The 26,114-nt window shown below is 38.9% G+C and overlaps 1 long non-coding RNA gene and 1 pseudogene across 1 annotated transcript in view; one reads left to right on the forward strand and one right to left on the reverse strand.

The window, feature by feature from the left end:
* LOC109493348 overlaps nt 1–26,114 on the forward strand; it is a 55,633-nt gene that overhangs the window by 11,991 nt on the left and 17,528 nt on the right. Inside the window, exon 4 of the long non-coding RNA XR_002737289.2 lies at nt 13,187–13,395. This is a non-coding gene — a long non-coding RNA (uncharacterized LOC109493348). The remainder of the gene's footprint in view (nt 1–13,186; nt 13,396–26,114) is intronic.
* Nucleotides 1,734–2,259, reverse strand: LOC101092799 (annotated as a pseudogene).

The following is a 26,114-nucleotide window of genomic DNA, read 5'->3' on the forward strand; positions in this document are numbered from 1 at the left end:
TTGGCAATGACACTACTCCCAGATACTTGGAAGTGAGTGATAAGGGTTTAAAGGAAGTGAACTATTCTTGAAAAAAATTGTTCTTCTTGACTTTTTAGACTGGCTAAATTATAGCCATCTTTCCTATGACATACACTAATTTACTTGTACTTACTGTGCCCAATCATTGCACTAAGTGTTTTACACACTTTATCTCATTTTACTTTATCTCCATAAAAATTCGGTGAAACATATACCATTCCTACCATCTTATTTTACAGACAAGGAAACTACAATTTAAGAGAGATTAAGTAATTTGCTTGAGATCGGGAGGTAGCAAAAGTTAAATGAAGAATTTAACCAACAGACTAAGATTCCAGATCTCAGGCTATTAGTCTCTTGCCTTTGAACACGAAAATTGTTGAGGCTGTTCTGTGATGACCTCCCATCCCCATGCCTCCATCCAGCAGTTAAGATATCCACAAAGGTTTTACATGGGTTCAGACTAACGTTGCAAAACAAATAGCAGAAGTAAAATGTGCATTTTAGGCTAAAAAAAGACGTCTCTAAGATTTAATGTGATAATAGAATATCATTCAGCAATAAAAAGAATCAACTACTTATACATGCAAAAACACACATGAATCTCTTCATTTTCTTTCCAAGTTTTTATTTAAATTCTAGCTAACATACATGGTAAAATTGGTTTCAGGTATAGAATTTAGTGATTCATCACCTACATATAATACCCAGTGCTCATCCCAACAAGTGCCCCCCTTAATACCCATCACCCATTTAGTCCATCCCTCACACACTTCCCTCCACCAACCCTCAGTTTGTTCTCCATAGTTAAGAGTCTCTTTGGTTTGCTTCCCTCTCCCTTTTTCCCCGTTCCATATGTTCATCTGTTTTGTTTTTAAAATTCCACATATGAGTGAAATCATATGGTATTTGTCTTTCTCTGACTGACTTATTTTGCTTAGCATAATACCTTCTAGCTCCATTCATGTCATTGCAAATGGCAAGATTTCATTCTCTTTGATGGCTGAGTAATATTCCATTGTATATATATACCACATCTTCTTTATCCATTTATCAGCTGATGGACATCTGGGCTCTTTCCATAGTTTGGCTATTGTTGATAATGCTGCTATAAACATCAGGGTGATGTACCCCTCCAAATCTCCAATTACCTCCAAATTTGGGGTAAATACAAATGAATCTAAAAAGCATTGTGCTGAGTGAAAAAAAAACATATTCAGGAGACCTTATAGTATATGATTTTACTTATATGACATTCTGGAGAAGATAAAAATACAAGGACAAAAAAATACATTGGTGGTTACTAGGGCCTAGGGATGGAGAGAGGGGTTAACTACAAAAAAGAACAAGGGAACTTTTGGAGCTGATGAAAATATTTTATATATAATTTTCAAAATTCTTATGATGTGCACCTAAAAGGGTAAGTTTACTGTGAATCTGCTTTCTAAAAAGTAAAAATGAATAAATATGGTCTCTAAGACATTGTTTTCCAAATCTCCATTAATGAGATACAACCCATCAGTGAGTTATGAACCCAATTTAACAGGTTGTGATTGGCATTTTAAAAGGTGCAATAGAACAAAATAGGAATATCAGAGTCTGTAAGCAGTAAAAGGAATATTGTTAATGAAGCATTTACTTCTGTTTCCCATATATGTATGTGATATAATTATTATTATTATTTATTTTATTTTTACAGTCTTGACGTCTTTTTTTTTTTACACTTATCATGCCATGAATTCATAGGGAATGGGTTCCAACAGCTCAGGCTCCTTTCCACTGGTTCTCACAAAGTGTGCTTCTCTGGGTGGGGCAGGCTGGCGCTTCAGTTGAACCCAAGTACCTTTCTCCTTGGCTTCCTTCTTTTTCTGATCATTTTCCTTCACACGCTTCAGGAAGCTGTCTCAGCTCTTTGAATGCTTAATGTGCTCAATACGTACATTAATTCTCTTAGCAAGAATCTTGCCCTTAACTTGTTTGTTTACAACAATGCCAACAGCATGCTGGGTAACATTGTAGACTCTTCTAGTTTTGCCATGGTAATATTTGTGGGGCATTCCTTTTTGAACAGTGCCCATTCCCTTGATGTCCACAATATCACCTTTCTTGTAGATTCGCATGTATGTTGCCAAAGGAACAACTCCATGTTTTCTAAAAGGCCTAGAGAACATATAGCGAGTAGCTCTCCTCTTTCCCTTTGTGTTGGTCATTTTGGCGAATTACTGGAAGGTGGCGGTTCCCCTGTATGTGATATAATTAAATATCAGGAAAAAGATATCATGGTCAGAGTGTTCTCTTTTTAAGTTTATTTATTTTGAGAAAGAGAGGATGGCAGCAGCAGAGAAAGAGGGTGAAAGAAAGAATCCCAAAAAGGCTCCACACTGTCAGCTCAGAGCCCTAGTGGGGCTTGAACTCATGAAACACGAGATCATGACCTGAGCCAAAATTAAGAGTTAGACGTGGACGCTTAACCCACTGAGCCACCCAGGTACCCCCACGGTCAGAGTATTTTTAACAGAGGGAATTTAACACAGGAAACTTGTTTCACAAATGATGAATAGGTAGAGAAGCCAAATAAGGGAAGATAAGACAACCCAGAGATCAGCAATGGCAGAAACCACATACCTTTCGACTGGAGGGATAAAGGGAAGTAGCAGTGTTGCTGGGTCCCAGAGTTGGGGTCATCCTGGAGAAGCTTAAATCGCAGAGGGACATTTTTGGCTGGAGCTGGGGCCACAGAGAAGAGCTAGTCACTGTCAAAGATGCACTGCAGGCAGAGAAAGATGGGGAGAATCATCCTGGCTTTCCCATTCCTCCCACCCTCCAGTGTCAGGGCAGGACTGCACATGAGTGGCACCCACCCAGAAGTCAGTTAACATAACGTGGGAGCCGTGGAAATACAGCCTCTTGGGATCAGCATCCTTAAAACTTGGCAGAGGAAGAGCAAGGAATGGATTTGAGAGCAAACAGTCCCAGGGTTGGCATAGCTGTGAAGTAAAACGCATTTCTGATCGAAGGTCAAATTCCAAAAGGTTTAAAAGCCATTACTTTAGGGGACAAAGCTATTCTCTATGTTATTCTCTCTATATACAGGAAGAATAAAGTTACACTTTCGACCATTAGAGGATGCCAAATTTTGCCCTTTAGGATGTGTTTGAAAAGGCAGTTTGAATTAAAGAAGTTGGATTGTAAGACTAACCCACTTGTCTCCTTACTATCGGAGGAGTCATACCACGATCTCTTAGCAAAGGTAAAACTCTTAGCAAATGTAATGAAATTTAGGCTAGGAACAACAGAGCAGGAAGAAAGTACACAAGAGGCAAATGTGTAAGCAAAGTAATAGTGTGGAAGGAAAATAATAGCAGTTAAAAATCAATATGCTGAGTATCAAATGGCCTCTGTCAGCAGCTGTTTGTGTGACAGCTCTATAAAACTTCCCGGATCCACAAGGAGTAGCTGCCATAATTCATCAACACAACCTTATTCCTGACTCTGAAGACTATTTAGTTATTCCCATTCCAAAGTTTTGACCTTGAATTATTTGGGATTTCTGATCTCAAGAAATGACTCCTGAGGCTCCCTCATTGAGTCAAAACTAATGCTTGATTCCTTGTGTTTAAAAACACTCAGAGCCACTCTCCCCTCCAGCCATCCAAAATGTCGAATGGAAAGAAGGCTAAGGGGAAGTGGGTGGCCCCAGTCCCTGCTGTCATGAAGAAGCAGGAGGCTGAGAAGGTGGTCAATCCGTTGTTGGCGAAAAGGGCCAAGAATTTTGGCATCAGACAGGACATTGAGCCCAAAAGGGATCTCACCTGCTTTGTCAAATGCCGCCCCCCCCCCCACCTACATCCTGCTGCAGCAGCAAAGGGCTGTTCCCTATAAACGTCTGAAAGTTCCTCCTGCAATTAAGCAGGTCACCCAGCTTTGCACTGCCAAACAATTATTCAGCTGCTTATACTGGCCCACAAATACAGACCTCTGGTCAAAGCAAGAGAAGTAGAGACTGTTGGCTCAGGCTGAGAAGAAAGCTGCTGGCAAAAGGGGTGTCCCCACTAAGATGCCTCCTGTCCTTCGAGCTGGGGTTTATATGGTTTATATGTCACCACCTTGGTAGAAAACAAGAAGGCTCACCTGGTAGTGATTGCACATGATGTGGATCGCATTGAGCTGGTTGTCTTCCTGCATGCCCTGTGTTGTTAGATGGTGGTTACCTACTGAATTATCAGGCGGAAGGCCAGCCTGGAGTGTGTGGTCCACATGAAGACCAGGAAGACCTGCACTACTGTCACCTTCACACACATTAACTCAGAAGACAAAGGAACTCTGGCTAAGCTGGTGGAAGCTATCAGGACCAATTACAATGACAGATATGATGACATACGCCATCACTGGGGAGGCAACATCCTGGGTCCAAAGTGGGTTGCTGGCATTACCAAGCTGGAAAAGCAAAGGCTAAAGAACTGGCCACCAAACTGGGCTAAGTGTACACTGTTGAATTTTCTGTACATAAAAGAAAATTGTTTGTTTTCACAAAACAAAAAACAAAAAACATGCAGTGCCTACTTTTGGACTTTGCCACCTATATCAACCGTCAGGAACAATGTACTTCAATCTGTTTCTTTTCTGTTTAGTCTCCCTCAGTTATTTTATTTTTAAAATTGTTTTAATGTTTATTTATTTTTGAGAGAGAGAGAGGCAGAGTATGAGTAGGGGAGGGGCAGAGAGAGGGAGAGAGAGAATCCCAAGCAGGTTTCACACTGTCAGCGCAGAGCCTGACACAGGGCTTGATCTTTCGAACCATGAGATTACAACCTGAGCTGAAATCAAGAGTCGGAGGCTTAATCTACTGAGGCACCCAGAAGCTCTGTCTCCTTAAGTTATTTTAAAATATGGTTCTGGGAATATTGTTTTAAATTCAACTACATCATTATTAAGAGTTCTTTTTCAAAGCATTTAATATTTGTTGAATGGAAGAATGGATGGATGTGCAGATGGATGAATGTAGGCAATGTGAGTGAGTCTCAATTCTAAGTTTCAGTCAGGCTTATGGGGAGTCCTCAAGCCAGTTTCCTGGTTCTGATTTGACTAGTAGTTTTGATTTAAATTACATTAAATTAAATTAAATTAAATTTTTTAATTTTTTATTTTTTTAGAGAGAGTGCAAGCACGGGAGGGGGCAGAGAGAGAGGGAGAAAGAGTATTTTAAACAGGCTCCACGCTCTGGTGGAGCCCCATGAGGAGGTCAATGCGTCTACCCTGGGATCATTACCTGAGCCAAAACCCAGAGCGACGCTCAACAGACAGCAACCCAGGCACCCCATTGACTTGTAATATAAAGACCACCAGAACACCACTGTGCTGCCATCTAGTGGTAGCATAACCTATATGTAAGAAAGGTAATTGCAGAAAAACAAGCTTGTATGCAAAACGACGTATCACAATTCTTTTCCTGGTTCCAGCTGCTTATGGCTCCTGATTTGGCTATCTTTGATAGTCATAGCACTTCACCTTGATGCTTAACACATGTACAAGGAACGCTCTCAGGATTATATAAATCGATGTCATCAGCTCAGGCACCATATGGTGGAGTAAGTCCTCCTTGATACAATAAATGCCAAAGGTCTCTATGTATTTTGACACAGTCAACAGGCTCATGGTTTTAAAAAATATGATAACAGCTGTTTTTAAGAGAAAGCATGATAATAATTTTATTCTTCCATACTTCAATTTCAATTTGATGACCCTCTTTAAAAGATACACTTTTTTTTTCTATACAAACACTAACATCTTAATTGGGAAAAAAAAACCAAAACACATTTATCCCAGAATATAACTACATAAGAATAAAATAAAATAGTTTCAAAGTTTAGGACACCATGAGTGTAAAATAAGGACTCCATTCTTGGGCATCCTGCAGCCTAGCCAAGTTGACACATAAAATCAACCATCACATGTGCCTTGGTGTGGACCTATTTTTATCCATTGTACTGTGCTCTCAATGGACTCTTTTAATCTGTAGACTCATGTGCTCCAGTTCTGAGAAATTTTATTGATTTTTTATTTTGAACATTCTTATACATTTTCTTCTATTTCTGGATTCCTATTATTAGGATTTCACAATTTCTAGCTGGTCTCCCAATGTTTCTGTCTACTTTTACCATTTTTCATCTGCCTTTACCTTGCTTACTGGAAACTTTTCTTAATTTTTTCATTCAACCATTAAAAAAATTTTTTTTAATGTTTATTTTTTGGAAGAGAGACAGGGGTGAGTGGGGGAGGGACTGAGCGAGAGGGAGACACAGAATCCAGGCTCTGAGTCAGCACAGAGCCTGACATGGGCTTGCGCTCACGAACCTGAAGATCATGACCTGAGCCAAAGTCTGGCGCTTAACCAACTGGGCCACCCAGGTGCCAATTTTCTCAGCCCCTTTATGGAGTTTTTATTCTTGCCATCATGTTTTTAGTTTCAAGAGATTTTCTTTTTCTTTTGAGGGACCTCTGCATCCTTTCAAAATAGTATCCTATTCTTGATTAATTGGCAATACCTTTTCTTATCTCTCTCAAAATATTAATGGCAGCATTTCTTTTAAAAATTGTTCTTCTCTCTCATGTGGTTTGTTTCCTCCAAGTTGCTTTTTTTCTGTTTATTTCTTTGGTTTCTGTCTTTCATACTGGAAACTTCCTTCGGATGTCTGGTTGTTTTCATTTCCTCAAGAGTAGGGAACTAAAAAAAGCTGCTTATAGGCTCCAAGAGGGGAGGGGAAAAGGGACATTCACAAAGGGGTAGTTGGGGACCACTACTGTCAGTATATTTAGATATGGTTTATTGGGCTGGCCAAATTCCTTAAAGGAAACTTTTCTGATCTCCTTTCATAAAAACAAGGCTGCCAGTTGCTGATTGGGAGAAGAGGCCAAGGTGTCTCGGGATCTGTGTTCAGTACTATATGCCCCACTTGCAATTATGCCTGATGTCAACTGTGCTAATCTCTCCCGAGAATAAACCCTTATGGTCTCACAAGGTCACCCTGACGGCCCAGCTTCAGAGTAGGCAGAAGACCTGGAGTCCAATTTCTTAGTAGACTCTCAACCAACTGTCCTTTTTATTCCACTTCTATGTCCTCTTCTTATTCCACTTCCCTACCTCCAGAGGTGCCAGAGGCTGCCACTATCTGAACCCATGGAGATCCTGCAGTGTAAATTGAGATGAATGTCAGCTTTCCTGACTTACGATTCTATTTTGCAGGGTTTGCTAAGCCATCTGTTTTATAGCTTCAAAATCTTGCTTCTGTTGCCTCCTTTCTCTTTCCTCTTCATCGGGGGGGGGGGGGGGGGGGGGGGAGGGGGCAAGCCTTTATGCAAATCCCTTCACTGTTGGTTTAGTAGGGTTGTGAGAGGAGCAAGAAAAGGTAGATGCCTGTCTTTACCTGGAAGGCCTCTGGTGGGATCTTTGAAAATAATTTCTGTTTATGAAGCTTCTATTCATTTAAACATTCTTTAAATGTTTTTAAAGTAGAAAAGTTAAGATTTTTTTGTGGTCAAACATAATTAATTTGTGTATATTATTTCTTCCCTTGTTTCCAAACTTAAGAACTCTTTGTCCTATGTTAAGATTAGGTATTTACTTGGATCTGTCCTAAGTAAAATTGTCAAGTAACCATGGGTTTTTTTGCACCAGCTTCCAATCTTCTATTGGTGATGATGCCCTATCCCTCCTTCTGGAGTGTCCCCGATGCCTCTGAGAATCCCCATCATGCCCTCTGTTCACTAACATTCTCAGCCAAGACCCTTTCTTTTCTTCCATGGTGACTCCCTATGCTTAAGGCCTTCTCCAGTCCCATCCACCGCATTAAAATATAACCTGTCCAGGGTCTTATTTCATTATGCTCTGTTCTTTCTTAGCTAACTAAAGGTACAAGAACTGATTTAGAGGAATTTTACCTTCATTATTGATTTAATCCTTATGACAACCTAGTGTGGTAGATATTACTAGTCCCATTTCATAGATTAATAAATTGAGGCCTAGAGAGGTTAAACCTCTCTTATCCAGGGTCATTAGGCTGGTAAGTCAGAGAAGGTCTATAGTACAACAGCTTGTAACCACTGTATACATTCTCCCTATACTAGAAAATATTTACTGTGTTAACTCACATAATAAGACATTTAACAAATTTTAATGGCTATTTTTTAAGGCAGTACTTTACCCTAAATAGTGAGTCTGATAGTGAAAATTTCGAATACAACTGAAGTTTTAGGCAGCAGGGCCTTTTATTACCATTTAGGGTTACCTTTCTCCTCCCATCCATTCCCACAGAATGCAGCGTTGATTTGGCATTTTTAACACTGCAGCTAACGATCATAAAAATAAAGCCATTTAGGACCATGAAAAGCTCTGCAGGAGTTACGTTATAAACTATAGCACTCAGTTGAGAAAGACTAGCTTTTAAGCAGTGTATTTAGATATTTTGGCATGTTATTAGACACATACTTGAGCCCATTCTCCATTTCACCTCTGTATTTTCAATTCAAAGAAGGATTTTTATTCTTTGTGGAAACAAATGATATCAAAATCACAAGGCATCTTCTCTAATTATTTCCATCTAAGGTTATATAAACACCGTATTTATGATTTCATACACATTTTTTATCCTTACTGGGCTATGTTGGTTTCTAAGAACGAATAACAGAGTATTCTAGATCTTTTCCGGGGATTCAGTATTAGCCTTCCTGTAACCCAGAACACTCAGCTCTCCACCTGACATCAAGTTGATCAAATCCCCCAGTTTCATACAGACACACACACATTAAAGGACTACTGTGTGCATTGTATGTGACATCAGAATAATAAGACAATGACTCTTCAGAGAACTCATGGTCTAGAGAAGAGAGACGTATAATATGCCATAAAAATGTAAGAAAAAATATTTTTAATTTTTTTAAATGTTTATTTTTTGAGAGAGAGAAAGAGAGACAGAGAGAGGGAATAGTGGGGAGGGGCAAAGAGAGAGGGGGACAGAGGATCCCAACCAGGCTCTGTGCTGACAGCACAGAGCCGGATGTGGGGCTGAAACTCATGAACCTGTGAGAACAGAAGTCTGACCCTTAACCGACTGAGCCACCCAGGTCCCCCCACTTAAAAAAAATTTTTCTTTTGAGAGAGAGAGAGAGAGAGAGAGAATGAGTGGGGGAGGAATTTTATTATTTATTTATTTATTTATTTATTTATTTGTAGGCTCCATGCCCAACATGGGGCTTGAACCTACGGCCCTCAGATGAAGAGTTGCATGCAACACTATTGAGCCAGCCAGGATCCCCAAGGAAAAAAATTTTTTTAATCCATTCCTGGGGTGCCTGGGTGGCTCAGTTGGTTAAGCATCCAACTTTGGCTCAGGTCATGATCTCACAGCTTGTAGGTTTGAGCCCTGTGTGGGGCTCTGTGCTGACAGTTCAGAGCCTGGATCCTGCTTGGGATTCTGTGTCTCCTCTCTCTGCCCCTCCCCCACTAGCATTCTGTCTCTGTCTCTCTCTCAAAACTAAACATTAAGAAAAATTTAAAAAATCAATTTCTGAATTTTATCTTTTACACTTCTAGACAAAGAAAGGAGGCTTCAGACTCTTTGCTTCCTTACCTCCCACCCCCATCAAAAAACCCCTGAATCTTCTCATACTCTGTCTTCTCTCAGTAAATGGCATCCAGGCAGATTTTCAGGCCCCAAACTTCTATTACTCTTAATGCCCACGTCTATACTCTTCTTGCTGCTCTAAATCCAACCTATCAGTAGGTACCGCCAGCTCTAACTCTGACATGCACTGAGCAGCTGACTGGTGTCCGTTCTGATGGCTGCTGCACTAATTTAAGCACTGCCGTTTCTCACTTGGACTCCTACAAATACTTCCCGAATGGACTCTGCTTTCCTTTCTTCCATTTTTGCTCCATGACAATTTATCTTCACAGAGCAGACAGAAGCTCTTTTAAAAGTGACATCAGGGGCACCTGGGTGGCTCAGTTGGTTAAGTGTCAGACTCTTGATCTCAGTGCAGGTCTGGATCTCACAGTGGTGAGTTCAAGCTCCAGCACTAGGCATGAAGACTGCTAGCAAAAAAAAAAAAAAAAAAAAAAAAGCACATCAGCTTCTGTTTCAGTCATGGTGGAAACAGGGCCTGGATTCACCTTCTCCCATAACAAGAAACTGGACAAAATGTATTTAATACTTGCTTTCAGGCATTAGACAACTAGCAGCCCAGTCCTGTCAGCTCTGAGAGAGAGGAAACAATCAGGTGAACCCTGTGATTGTCCCAGGTTACCTGTAGTAGTTTCTAGGCTTCGTGCACACAAATCCCAGAGGTCTTACTGAACTGAACAGAGATGGCAGTTTGGGGAGGCCAAAGCAGTGAGAACTTGTGCAGCACCAGTTCTTGAAAAGACTTTACTTTCCATATCAAATGACCTTCGTCGCTATGTTGTCAGTCAGCTTTCAGTTTCAGTTCCCTTTATTTATCAATCATTACATCATTACCAAAGCATCTTAATTACTCCAGCTTTAAACAGTCCTACGATGAGGGGGCTTATGGCTTCCAGTTTTGTTCTTTCTTCAAGACAGTTACTCTAGGTCTTTTCTACTTCCAGAAAATGTTTAGAATCAGCTTGTCTATTTCTAGAAAAAAAAAAGCCTGTTAGGATTTTTATTGGAATTGTGTTGAACTTAAAGATCACTTTGGGGGGTGCCTGGGTGGCTTAGTCAGTTGAGTGTCTGACTTTGGCTCAGGTCATGAGTTTGGTTCATGGGTTCAAGCCCGACTGTGGGCTTTGCACTGACAGCAGGAGCCTGCTTCAGATTCTGTGTCTCCCTTGCTCTCTGCCCTCTCCCACTTGTGCACGTGCAAGCTCTCTCTCTCAAAAATAAATAAACATTAAAAAAAAATAAAGATCATTTTGGAAATACTATTAATCTAATTATACTGTATCTTCTATTCCATGATCATGATATAACTTTCCATTTATTTAGATTTTCTTTAATATTTCTTATCAATATTTTGTATTTGTCACTGTAGAAGTGTTACACAATTTTTGTAAATTTAATTTTAAGTATTTTATTTTTTTAATGTTTATTTATTTTTGAGAGAGAGAGAGAGAGAGCACAAGCAGGGGAGGGTCAGAGAGAGAAGGAGACACAGAACTCGAAGCAGGCTCCAGGCTCTGAGCTATCAGCACAGAGCCTGATGCAGGGCTCAAACTCACTAACTGCAAGTTCATGACCTGAGCCAAAGTCAGACATTCAACCAACTAAGACACCCAGGTGCCCCAGTAGTTTTTTTTTTTTTTAATGTTTATTTTTGAGAGAAAGTATGTGCACATGGGGAAGAGAGCAGGGGGAGGGGCAGAGAGAGAGGGAAACAGAGGATCCAAAGCAGGCTCTGCACTGACAGCAGAGAGCCCCATGTGGGGCTTGAACTCACAAACCTGGAGATCAAGATCTGAGCTGAAGTTGAACCCTCAATCGACTGAGCCACCCAGGCGCCCCTTTAGCAGTTTATTTTTGATGCTATTGTAAATGGTGTTTTAAAATTTCATCTTCTGATTATTTGCCGGTAAACAGAACTATGACTGATTTTTGTATATATTTAAAAAAATTTTTTAACGTTTATTCATTTTTGAGAGACAGAGAGAGAGAAACAGAGCATGAGTAGGGGAGGGGTAGAGAGAGAGGGAGACACAAAATCTGAAGCAGGCTCCAGGCTCTGAGCTGTCAGCACAGAGCCCGACATGGGGCTCGAACTCACAAACTGTGAAATCATGACCTGAGCCAAAGCCAGACGCTTAACTGACTGAGCCATCCAGGCACCCCGATTTTTGTATATTAAACTTCTATTTTATGACCTTTAAAATTCACATATTAAACCTACTAGTTCTTTGTACATTCATTTTGATGTTTCTGTATAAACCATCATATCATTTGTAAATAAACACAGTTTTATGTTTTCCTTTCTATTCTAATTCCATTGTGGCCAGGGAACATACTCTGTAAAATTTTAGTATTTTTGAAATTTCATGAGACTTGTTTTATGGTTTATTATTTGGCCATGTCCAAGAATTTTCCAGTTGTACTTTAAAAATGTTTTTCCATTGTCTTCTGGAATCTATTGTTTCTCATGAAATATCATTTCCATGATGAAATACCATCATATATCATTGCTCCTCTGTACGAAATGTTTTTCTCTGGATACTTCCAATATCTCTTTATTTTAGTTTTTGGTTGTTGGACTGCGATATACTTAGTTGTGCTTTTCTTGTATCTATCTTGCCTGGAGTGTGTTGAGCTTCTTTGGTAGGTAAGTAAATTATTTCCACAAATTTGTGGAAATTTCAACTATTTTTTTCTCTCGCTCTTTTTTTGGTTCCATTCTCTTTCTCTTCTCATTCTGAGACTCAATTTGCACATCTGTTAGATCACTTAAAATGTCCCATTATTTGTTCATTATTTTTAATGTTCATTTGTTGTGTTCATTATTTATAATCTTGTATCCCTTCCATTTTCAGAATGTATAATTTCTTTTTTTATTTTTTATTTTTAAAAATTCATTTTATTTATTTTGAGAGAGAGAGAGTGTGTGTGTGTGTGCATGCACAAGCTGGGGAGGAGCAGAGAGAAGGAGAGAGAGAATCCAAGAAGGCTCTGAGCTGTTAGTGGTCTCTTGAACTATGAGATCATGACCTGAGCTGAGATCAAGAGTCAGACGCTCAACTGACTAAGCCACCCAGGTATGCCCACAATATATGATTCCTAATAATCTTTCTTCATGTTTTCTGACTATACTGATATTGAGAATTGCCTTCCAGGCCACCAGCTACCAGAAACATAATTGAGTGAGGGCCCAAGTTGTTATATTGTGAAATCCGTGACTGTTTGTGCTTAGGCCACAAGTTCTCATGGGCTGCTCCTGGTCAAACACTAAGGAATCCTCTGATGGCTCATGTTGGCCTGAGGACTCCTTGTTGGCATTCCTGAACTTTCCTTAGACTACATGACACCTAATGTTCCTTCCTCCTCTCCTTCACTCCAGGTCAGACTTGAACTGTGATATGATGGCTATCACAGCCTCCCCCAGTCCCTTTTCCATTTTCTGTAAGAAGCATTTCCCTGAACGCATTCTTAATGTCTGCTTTTAGGGAGTACCTGGAATAACACAGGTAAAATCAGGAGTGTTCTGAGAAAGCAGGATGGAAAGATGAGGATTTGAGACTGTCTTGCCTACTACCTGGCAGGCCAAAAGGATGGAACGAGGAAAGTCTCTGGCAGAAGGCTGCAGCTCAACTGCTGAAGGTTTTACTGGTGGTGAACTAGGAAAGTATATCTGTGGAAAGCAATGTTGTTAAAGGTAAGATAATACAGACATACATCCAGACTGTGTTCTGAAAACTATTGATGTGTTTGCGTCAAGGGTATACTTGCCATAAATGAGTGTGGCAGGGAACAAAGGCAAACTTGCTCCTGGGAAACACAGACCCTTCTGGTGGCAGACTTTGGCTCAAGGATTCTCCATTGCCCTCTCCAAACCTTCCATAGACTGCACAGACAGTCCATCCAGCAAACCTTCCTTTCCTCTCTCCTTCACTTGGAATCAGACTTACATCCCAGTCTGATGGCTCTCTGGCTTTTTCCAGCAACCTCCCTATATTCTCTCCCAAGTGCTTCCTGTAACACAACACTTGCATGTTTAATCCCTTCTTGGCGTCTACTTCTGAAAAGGGCCAGGTTAACACATTGGCCCTTTCTTCTGCTATCTCCAATAACTGTTAAGCCCAACCAATGAGTGTTTTCATTTCATAAATTATACTTTCCAGTTATTGAATATATGTTTGGCTCTTTTTCATAGTTTCCATTTGTCTGTTGACATTCCCCATCTGTTAGTCATTATTCCAGTACTTTTCATCAACTTCCTAACAGAAGAAAAAAGACCAATTTCTTATCTAGACAAACTTAAAAAAAATTTTTTAATGAAGTTGAATGTTTTATTATTAAACTATTTATCTTCCTGCAAGGCTGTTGCTTCACCATATAAAAATAGCACCAGCAAGCACAATATATTACAAAATTAAGATAGTATTGTTCTTGATCTGACCTGAGACATCAGGTTACATAGTAATGAAGTCTTTCATTCATGCCAGTTTAGGTAAAGTTCCTATTTCTTGCTGAAGGAGCCCTGATTCATATAGTTAATAAATATAACATGTATTCATTTGTTACTACAATAGTATTTGTATAGCTAGGCCACAAAAGGCCTAGAATATTGATCCTTTCAGTGAATTACATTTTGATCTTGAAGAAATTGTATCTCTTCTTTCTAATATATTTTAGACAAATCCAACTCCAAATTACTTTTTTCCACTAAGCGTTAATGGTGTCTTTTCTTTTTTTTTTTAATTTTTTTTTAACGTTTATTTATTTTTGAGACAGAGAGAGACAGAGCATGAACGGGGGAGGGGCAGAGAGAGAGGGAGACACAGAATCATAAGCAGGATCCAGGCTCTGAGCCATCAGCTCAGGGCCCGACGCGGGGCTCGAACTCACGGACCGCGAGATCGTGACCTGAGCTGAAGTCGGACGCTTAACCGACTGAGCCACCCAGGCGCCCCAATGGTGCCTTTTCTATTCATGCTCCTGTTTTATGTTATATACCCTTCCTGAGTAATCTTTTTCACTGCCATTATTTCAGCAACTCCCTCTATGCTGATAAAACTAATGTCACATGTTTTGCTTAGTCCTCACCTTAGAACATTAAGAACCAGATACTCAATTGCCTTTTGGCATGAACATATCATTATTTCCCATGTACCTCAATGATAACTTGTCAAAATGAACTTAAACACCTTTCTCACTAACCATGCTTTCTTATAACTTAACAATATTAATTAATGAACATAGAATCTACATGATCGCTAAAAGGTGATATCCTTGACTTTTGCCCTTTACCTTTACGTAAAACCAAGCCATCAAGTCCAGTTATTGATTTAGTCTCCAAATTGTTTATTAAATCTATCTTGTCTTTACTACTACCATCATCTACTTTAGTAACATCCAATTTTAGTCTCAACCTCTCCCCCAAGACACTCCCCACTTATGCCACAGCTCTATTCAAATTGCAAGGCTATCTCTAAGGTGGCTTCCTATTACATAGAAATTACAAACTCTTCTTTTAAGTTCTTTTTTAAATATGAAATTTATTGTCAAATTGGTTTCCATACAACACCCAGTGCTCATCCCAACAGGTGACCTCCTCAATGCCCATCTTCCACCCTCCTCTCCCTCCCAACCTCCATCAGCCTTCAGTTTATTCTCAGTTTTTAAGAGTCTCTTATGGTTTGGCTCTCTCCCACTCTAACTTTTTTTTTCCTTCCCCTCCCCCATGGGTTTCTGTTAAGTTTCTCAGGATCCACATAAGAGTGAAAACATATGGTATCTGTCTTTCTCTGTATGGCTTATTTCACTTAGCATAACACTCTCCAATTCCATCCACGTTGCTACAAATAGCCACATTCCATTCTTTCTCATTGCCAAGTAGTATTCCATTGTGTATATAAACCACATCTTCTTTATCCATTCGTCAGTTGATGGACATTTAGGCTCTTTCCATAATTTGGCTATTGTTGAAAGTGCTGCTATAAACCAAGTGCCCCTATGCATCAGCACTCCTGTATCCCTTGGGTAAATTCCTAGCAGTGCTATTGCTGGGTCACAGGGTAGATCTATTTTTAATTTTTTGAGGAACCTCCACACTGTTTTCCAGAGTAGCTGCACCAGTTTGCATTCCCACCAACAGTGCAAGAGGGTTCCCGTTTGTCCACATCCTCTCCAGCATCTGTAGTCTCCTGATTTGTTCATTTTATCCACCCTGACCAGTGTGAGGACAAACTCTTCTTGATCTCAGCTTTGCCTCCCTCTCCTATTTCCCTTCCAGATACTTAGTGTCCCCTGATTTACACTGGAGCCATTGAACTTGTTCCACAATATTATTCTGTAACTTGATTTTCTACCTTGACTCATGCTGCTGTCTCTTTTGAACTCTTCCCATGCTTGTCACCTGTTACTTTTCCCCTTTCCTTACATATTAGTTCAGGCAAGAACTACTTCAAAATACTATTCCTGAATTTCTGAAACCACATTAGAGACTCTAGACTCTCATAAATGATGCACCTATTTTTGATTATTATTATAATTATCACAGTGATCCTTTTCATTTGTCTCCCTCTCATTCATTTTTATTCTGCATTCACTATCTTGTAGGCAGGGTAAAATGATGAAAGTATAGGTATACCTTAGAGATATTGCTGGTTTGGTTCTAGACTACCACAATAAAGCAAAAAAAAAAAAAAAGTCACAGTACAGTGATTCATATGAATTTTTTGGTTTCCCAATACATATAAAAGTTATATTTAGCTTATACTACAGTCTATTAAGTGTGCAATAGCATCATGTCTAAAAAATGTATATAGCTGAATCAAACAATACTCTGTTGTTAAAAAGTGCTAGCCATCATCTGAGCTTTCAGGGAGCCATAATCTTTCTGCTGTGGAGGGTTTTGCCTCCATGTTGATGGCTACTGTGATTAGCATCTGTTGAAGTCTGGAGTGGCTGTGGCAAAATCCTAACGCGACAATGAAGTTTGCCACATTGGGTGATTCTTCATAACTGATTTCTCTGTAGCATGCTGCTGTTTGATAGCATATTGCTCACAGTAGAACTTCTTTAAAAATTGTAGTCAATCTTCTCAGACTCTTCCACTGCTTTATTAACTATGTTTATGGAATATTCTAAATGCTTTGTTGTCATTTCAACAATCTTCATAGCATCTTCACCAGGAGTAGATTCCTTCCCCCAAAACCAATTTCTTTGCTTATCCATAAGAAGCAACTTCTCATCCACTGAAATTTTATCATGAAATTGCAGCAATTCAGTCACATTTTCAGGCTCCACTCCTAATTCTAGTTACCTTGCTATTTCCACCACATCTGCAGTGACTTCCTCCATTGAAGTCTTGAACCCCTCTAACTCATCCATGAAGGTTGGAATCAACTTCTTCCAAACTCCTAGTAATGTTGATATTTTGGCCTTTTCCCATGAATCATGAATGTTCTTAATGGAATCTAGAATGGTGAATCCATTCCAGAAGGTTTTCCACTAACTTTGCCCAGATTCATCAGAGGAATCACTGTCTATGACAGCTATGGTCTTCTGAAATGTGTTTTTGTAAATAATAAGACTTGAAAGTCAAAATTACTGCTTGATCCCCAGGCTACAGAATGGATGTTGTGTTAGCAGGCATGAAAACCACATTAATCTCATTGTATATCTCCATAAAAGCTCTTGGGTGACCAGGTGCATTGTCAGTGAGCAGCAATATTTTGAAAGGAATCTTTTCTTCTCAGCGACTGTCTCAACAGTGGCCTTAAAATATACAGTAAACCATGTTGTAAACAGACATGCTGTCATCCAGGCTTTATTGTTCCATTTATAGAACACAGGCAGAACAGATTTTGCATAATTCTTAAGGGCCCTGGATTTTCAGAAGCGCAAAGGAGCATTGGCTTTAACTTAAAGTCACCAGCTGGAGTAGCCCCTAACAGGAGAGTCAGCTTGTCCTCTGAAACTTTGAAGTCAGGTATTACTTCTCCTCTCTAGCTGTGAAAGCCCTCGTCAGCATCTTCAAATAGAAGGCCGTTTTTCTCCATTGAAAACCTGTTGTTTAGTGTAATCACCTTCAGTAAGGATCTAGCTAGCTTTCTGCAGCTGCTACATCAGCACCTGCTGCTTCCCCTTGCACTTGGATGTTATGGAGGTGGCTTCTTTCCTTAAACCTCAGGAACCAACCTCTGCTAGCTTCACACTTTTCTTCTGCAGTTTCCTCACCTCTCTCAGCCTTCCCAGAATTGAAGAGAGTTAGGGCCTTGCTCTGGATTAGGCTTTGGTTTAAGGGAATGTTGCAGCTGGTTTGATCTTCTATCCAGACCGCTCAAACTTTCTCCATATCGGCAATAGAAGTGTTTCACTTTCTTATCACTGGTGTGTTCACTGGATTAGCGCTTTCAATTTCCTTCAAGAACTTTTCCTTTCCATTGATAACATGGCTTACTGTTTGGTGAAAGAGCCCTCACTTTTGGTCTGTCTTTGCTTTCAACATGCCTTCCTCACTAAGCTTAATCATTTCTAGCTCTTGATTTAAAGTATGAGACATGTGGCTCTTCATTTCTCTTGAACATTTAGAGACCATTGTAGATTATTAGTTGGCTCTTGTGTCTCAGGGAATATTGTTGTGTCTTAGGGAATAGGAAGTCCTGAGGAGAGGGATAGACATGGGAAATTACAGGTAGGTTAAGCACTCAGAGCATACACAATGTTTGTCAATTAAGTTCTATGTCTTATATGGGTGTGGTTCGTGATGCCCTAAAACAATTACAATGGTAACATCAAAGATAATTGATCACAGATCACCATAATAAATATAATAATAATGAAAAAGTTTGAAATATTATGAGAATTATCAAAATGTGACACAGAGACAGAGAGTGAGCAACTACTGTTAGAAAAATGGCGCTGATAGATTTGTGTGACAGTGTGCCTATATAGTCAGTTGCAGATACTTCCATTGAACACTAGATGTCACTCTGATCTTTCATTTGAAAAAATAATACCATGCTGTTTCTACCTCTAAAATGAAATTTTTAAAAAAAGGGTTTTTTTTTTTTTTTTATTTATTTCGAGACAGAGAGCAAGCAGGGTAGGGACAGAGAGAGAGGGGAAAGAGAGAATCTCAAGGAAGCTCTGCACTGTCAATGCAGAGCCCTATGAGGGGCTCAAACTCACAAACTGTATGACCTGAGCCAAAATCAAGAGTTGGACACTTAACTGACTGAGTCACCCAGGTACCCCTAAAGTCAATCTTTAAAAATTATCTTTTGCCTGGTTAAATCTTCGGGTTAAAAAATGCTGTCAACCTGAAATTTTCTTTTAACCAAATTTTTAGACTTACGCAGATTCAAAATGTTAAAGTGTCAAAACAAAAGCTAATTAATTTTTACAAAATCTGCTGAACAATTTCTTATGAGTTAGCTTAGCATGGCCTGCCCAGCAAGTATTTGCTGACTATCAAAAGAAATGTATTAATTTTGAAAAGCATGTAATTAATTTTATCTTTGAAAGCATGGAACCTGGAAAAGGGTTGAAAAAATGCTTAAGGCTTTTTTTTCTAAACTTCACAAAAGGTAAACTCTCACCTTTTACAATAAGAATAGTAAATATTTTATGATTTATTGTGATTATCTGCAGAAACTTCAAATATTCAATAATTTAAAAGAGGTCTGAAATATACCAAAATGATACTGTCTCAGGGAAAACATTTAGAACATGCTTTAAAAAGCAAAGTGTTAATAGTGGCTCAATTTTCTAAAAAAGTCTTTAAAAATATTTCTTATACAGAGGAAGACTCACATTATATTAACTTCTATTTTCTTACCAGCTTTGTAAATGACTCTAGTCCCATCTAATTATGCTAACCTAAAATTTGGTGGTCATTCTTGATTTTTTTTTCCTTTTCTCCCATCTTCTATATGCAAATCTTTGACCAAGTCTTTTGATTCTGACTTCAAAATGTATCTCTAATCTATTACTTCTCTGTCTCCTCTGCCACCACCCTGGTTTCACGCCACTGGCTGTCACCAATAGGCAGCTTTTTTTCTTCTCTGCCCAAGCTGCTAGGCCACTAGGAGCCCTCAACTCTGTAGGGGAAAAAGACCAACTCCATTTTACTGATTTTTAAAAAATGTTTTATTTATTTTTTGAAAGAGAGCGAGCACGTGGGCAGGCGCAAGTGGGGGAGGAGCAGAAAGAGATCGGGGGACAGAGGATCCTGAAGCGGGCCCTACACTGATAGCAGTAAGACGGATGCAGGGCTCACTCACCAACCGTGAGATCACAACCTGAGGACCTGAGCGGAAGTCCAAAGCTCAACTGACTGAGACGCCCCAGGGGCCTCCGCAACTCCATTTTAAATGTATTCTACATAGAGCCCTTAAGGAGCAACCTCAGGTAGAACATCCTGCAAAGTTGAACTGATCTAAAGAAGTTCACATATGGGGTGGCTGGGTGGCTCAGTGGGTTAAGCATCTGGCTCTTGATTCTGGCTGCGGTCATGATGTCACAATTGTGAGATCGAGTCCCACGATGGGCTCCACACTGGGCGTGGAGCCTGCTTAAGGTTCTGTCTCTCCCTCTCCTTCTGCTTCTCTCCCTCAAGCACGCATGCAGGCACACTTTCTCAAAAGCAAAAAACAAAAAAAACAAAAACAAAACAAAACAAAATGTTTACATACCAAAAAGAACTATGACACACTGTGATCTCAGGAACATCACATAGCCATCCAAATCAGTGCTTCAAGGAAAGAGAATTCAACATTGCTATCTCTCTGTTATAGCAGATGTTACTGACAATGTTCTTCTCTTTGTTGGTTTCTAAATGATCAGAACTGCCAAAATGGGGTTATTTGTATTGGTGAAAGAACAGTGAGTCTTGAAAGTATTTCTCTTGTGGCAATAATCCTTTTTGTTATACTGTGAATGTAGCTTCTGCAAATAATTGAAACTTTTATCTTATTTTAATGAAACAGTTTAGTCTCTTTGTAATTCATTTTGTTGGAGAACATCTAACAAGCCTCTCCTTTATAGTGATTGACATAGAAACAGCCACATTTTATTCCTTTCCTTAAAGAGGGGTAATTTCTCACATAAACTTTACTGAGTACATTATAGGGTAGACCACTCTATTAAATTTTCCTGGAAATTTATTTTTAGCTTGATTTATCAGATCAACTTTCAGCCTGCAGCTAAATAACATTTGTATTTCACTGCCTGATCCAGCAGATAGACTGAGAATCATATTTTAAGGGACTGGAATGAAGTATTCCTATCATCTTCAGTTTTCCTTTATCTCTCAGAGTCTTCTGATCCTAGTTATTTCTCACTATGTTCTTTGATTTAACATCTTCCTTCATTCTCTGTTTAGCACAGAGGAGGAACATTAAACACATATACTATCTGAAAGTAATATTTAAGCATCATGGTTAATGTGTAAGGGTTTTGTTTCCAAATTTAAATTAATTTGTTTTCTAATATTTGTGTAAAACTATGAAGGAACCAAAAAGCTTTTATTCTTACTCCAAATTTTTTTGCCCAACATTGGATAGAGGAGAGACGGGACAACTGTCTGGACTATAGTAGCCTACATTATAAACAGGAATCTGCCTTAGATATTTCCTCCCTAACTTAATATGTTCTTCATTATATTGGTTACCATGTATTGAATATATTCTATTTGTCAGTTGCTGAATTGGGTACTTTCTGTGTTTTCTCATTAACTGATTTAGTCTTTGCATCAACCCTATGAGGTAGGTGTTACTATCCTGTTTCACAGTTGAGAGACTTGAGGTCAGTAATGTTAAGTAACTACCTAAAAGCGCAGAGCCAGTATGTCATTGTACAGGTATTAACCCAGTTTTTTTTCTGGACCCAAAGTATGTATGTATGTTTGTTTTTAATCTATTTTATGCCTTTTCCCCCAAATATTTTTTTTAATTTTTTTTAATATTTATTTATTTTTTTGAGACAGAGAGAGACAGAGCATGAACAGGGGAGGGTCAGAGAGAGGGAGACACAGAGTCTGAAACAGGCTCCAGGCTCTGAGCTGTCAGCACAGAGCCCGACGCGGGGCTCGAACTCACGGACTGTGAGATCATGACCTGAGCCGAAGTCGGCCGCTTAACCAACTGGGCCACCCAGGCGCCCCGCCCCCAAATACTTTCAAGTAGATACTCTCATGAAAAACTCACAAGCTTCAAGTGTTGGGAGAGTTCAAATCTTTGGCATTTTCTGTCCCTTTCAATAAGGTGAAAAAGAAACATGCAACAAAACATAGAGGACTTATGTGGACAATTTTAGAAAGCACTCACTAGATTGTTTTTAAAATACAAAAACAAGGGGCACCTGGGTGGCTCAGTCAGTTAAACAGCCAATTTTAGCTCAGGTCATGATCTTGTGATTTGTGGGTTTGAGCCCCATGTCAGGGTCTGTGCTGACAGCTCAGAGACTGGAGCCTGCTTCATATTCTGTGTCTCCCTCTCTCTCTGCCTCTCTCCTGCTCGCACTCTGTCTCTCTGTCTCTCAAAAATGCATAAACATTAAATTTTTTTTAAACAAAAGTAAGAAACACATACAAAGCATCTCTCAAAATTAATCTGAGAAACTAAGTACCTTTTTTTAGTAATAAAAAAAAATACCCACTATTTACATTCTGTGTCCACAGTAATTGATATAAGAGCTGCAATCTGGTAGAGAATTTGATTTTTATAGTGGGATATGGAAGAGTCCTGTAGATCTCTAAGAGCCTAACAAGACTCAAGTGCTGTTAATCCTCTACTCAGACTACCAGGGAAAACTATGAAAGTTTAAGCTTTGGGAGTAGCAACTCAGGATCCCAACATGACTAAATGCCAAAGGACAGATGACGACATGTGAGGTAAATGGACCATATGTTAGGCCCAAAGAGGTACTACACTGATGGATGATCAGGTCAGTTTATGACTATAGCTATTATCATATATATATATTTAATCTCATATATATGTAATTAGCAATAGTTAATTCATTATTATACTTGCAGGGCTTTCCTCTTACATTCTGTTATTTTCCAGGAGGTTTGCTTTATTTATTTAAGAAATGTTGGTTATTAAAGTTTCACTGAAGACTGAAATATTGTCCATTTAACTTGTGGCCAGAATTATCACTATGCATAACTTCATTTTTTATAAACTTAGCTTTGATCATAAAATATATCTTTTCTTCCTCACTGTATTAGCTGTGATATTTAGTCCCAACCAAAACAAAACAAAACAAAACAAAACATACTTGGAAACTAGGTACCATACAAATTAAAGGGAAATTAATTTTGTCCTGATTATAAGACAACTTAAATTTAAATTTCACAGATAAGATGTGAAGAACTTCTAATAATAGCAAAGAAAAAGGAAAAAAAAACCATATAAAACTATAGGCCTTTAAGAAAGACCTGCTTAGATGATTAGATGATTTTAGAGGAAAAGAATGTATAGGCTTAAAAATAATAGTTGGAACATTATTAAAGCTATTGAGTGAGGATTTAGGTTTCCCTTCCTTCTCCCACCAAGCACAGCAGTGCTATTAAGGGAAGTAACACCTATTTAAAGGATGTTAAGAAAGTAAAATTTTGTTTTGTTTCACACCACTAGTCTAACATTGTAGCTTGAGGTCGGTCAGATGACACCTTTTGTAATTATGGTGGCAGATGCTGGTCTGTATAGAGTCCCAAGAGAATTCCAGGCTCTGAGCTTGAAGTATTGGTTTCTCTTTGATATGGAAGACTGGAGAACCCTCCCCCTTTCCTGAAACCTTTATTTTACCATTCCCCTTCCAAAACTCAGGTTCTGCAAAAACCCATTAAACTTTTTGTTTATTCTCTTTTAAAATCCATCTTCTTTCTGCTAATTTCCTGAGGCGAGAGTGCGGACAGGGATTCTGGCAACATCTGAAGAGAATAGAAATAAAATAGTGTTTGGTTCTATAATGGTGAGTAAACATTAGAGCTAAATTATTGACAGTTTTTATAACTAGGTCATTATGACTTATCACTAAATTTGTTGTCTATTTCAAATTCTCCATCATATGAATGTCTGTATTCTTGAAGTTCATCAGCATCTCACACAGAGCCCAGGAAACAAGAACAAAATGTCCATTGAATTCAGATGCCTTATAGTGCATTAACAGTCCCTTTCAAATCTGCCTAATCAAAGATTGAAGAGGATTCATTTGGTGATATAACTTTATTGCAAGTTATGCTTGCCTTGATTTCCAATGTTTACATAAGGAGGATGAAAAGATGATTCTCCACTCTTCTGGAGACCACATTTTGCCCATCCACATCTTTACCATAGTATGTCAAAAATAAAATACAATTTAGCAGCTCAAGAAATTTTATCTTATTTGAGTATTTGAAAGAGATTTTTATAATGTTCTAAATGACATGGGAGATGGGATGTGTATGGCAGACACTGGCTGTTTTTACCTGCCCAGAATCATTTCCTCTTCTTCAAGTAATGATGTCTACATTCTTCTTTGGGAAAAGTATCCCAGTGCCATTCTTAGTGGGCATGGTCTGTGCCCACAGGAGACCATCTCTCCAGTTCACAGCTTGATCATGTGACTCAGACCTAATTAATAAAAGTTGCTGTGATTGATTCCATGGTGAGTATGTCACCCTCTTCAATGAGAGTCAGGCTTGGGTCTTTTTCTAGAACAATGGAGAATAATATGCATTCTTTCTACTGAGTTTACCAAGCTTTTCAGATGTAAGTTCCAAGTTTCTACTGGCCATCTTTGCTAATACTTGGGAAGATATGCCTAAACTAATTCTCTGAGAGGAAAGCAGGGTCAAGAGATGGTGAAAGACCAATTTGTGATGATGTTTAAACGCCCACGTTCAAATGTGCTTCTAAATCCTATTCTACCCATAGATTCTTTATTTACATTAGGTAAAATAATCCCTTTTTTGTTTAAGCTAATTTGAATTGGGTTTCTGTCATTTGCAACCAAAATAATCATAACTAATGCAGAGAGTAAAGGTAGAGAGAATCAGGAGACGTACATGATAGACTTAACCTGTTCTCCAGGAAATGATAGTCTGCTTGGAAAGGAGTCATAGCCAGCACACATAAAAATAAAGCAGATAATCAAAAGCCAAATTATATGGTGCAAACTCCAAATGCTATATAACTTTAGCAAATGCAGAAATCAACTTTTTCTGACATACCTGAGAGAGAAGATAATGGGAAAGGTAGAATCTTAGTCAGTTTTAAAGAACAGGAAGGGGGGCGCCTGGGTGGCGCAGTCGGTTAAGCGTCCGACTTCAGCCAGGTCACGATCTCGCGGTCCATGAGTTCAAGCCCCGCGTCAGGCTCTGGGCTGATGGCTCAGAGCCTGGAGCCTGTTTCCAATTCTGTGTCTCCCTCTCTCTCTGCCCCTCCCCCCTTCATGCTCTGTCTCTCTCTGTCCCAAAAATAAATAAATAAATGTTGAAAAAAAATTTTTAAAGAACAGGAAGGAAATTAAATTAGGGAAAAGGTCAAGGGAGGGAATTCCAGCCAGGAAAAGCTGAAAAGCAAAACTTTGAGATGCAAACATGTATGTTGAGAGTAGGGTATAATAAAGAGATCAGTTAGATTCGAGTGGAGTGGAGTGCTAGAAAGTAGTCATTGAAAGTAAAGCTGCAGAAGTGAATGAGACCAGGTCCTGAGCCTTGAATGACAATTTATAGTTTTTTTTAGGTCAGGCATTAGAGAACCGCCACATAAATTTGAAATAGTGATTAAATATTAAGCAGAAACATTTATCTGATGGTATTGGGAATGATGGGTAGATCAGGAATATGGGAGAGACTGAGGTCAGTGTTACTAATGATGCAGCCACAATAAACAAGAGATTTGCTAACTTATTTTATAAGGAGGTATTTCACCTCCTTGGTTAAATGTATTCCTAGGTATTTTATTCTTTTATAAATAAGACTATTTTCTTAATTGCTTTTCTGATAGTTCATCATTGATGTATAGAAATGCAACAGACCTTTGTGCATTGAGTTTGTATCCTGCAACTTTACTGAATTTATTAGTTCTAACAGTATTTTAATGACGTCTTTCTTCTATATAGAGTATCATGTCCTCTGCAAATAGTGACAGTTTTGCTTCTTCCTTTCCAATTTGGATGCCTTTTATTTCTTTTCTTGCCTAATTGCTCTGGCTAGCACTTCCAATAATATGTTGAATAAAAGTGGCAAGAATGGGCATCCTTGTCTTACTCCTTTTTTTTTTTTTGTCTTATTTCTGATCTTAGAGGAAGAGTTTTAGCTTTTTAATACCGACTCTGATACTAGCTGTGAGCTTGTGTCTTATTTATGTTAAAATAACATCGGTTCACAAGAATGATGAGATAATGAAAAGTAAAGCACGATTTAAGTTCTTTTTG

Source organism: Felis catus, chromosome D3 (assembly GCF_018350175.1).
Source record: "Felis catus isolate Fca126 chromosome D3, F.catus_Fca126_mat1.0, whole genome shotgun sequence".
NCBI lineage: Eukaryota > Metazoa > Chordata > Mammalia > Carnivora > Felidae > Felis > Felis catus.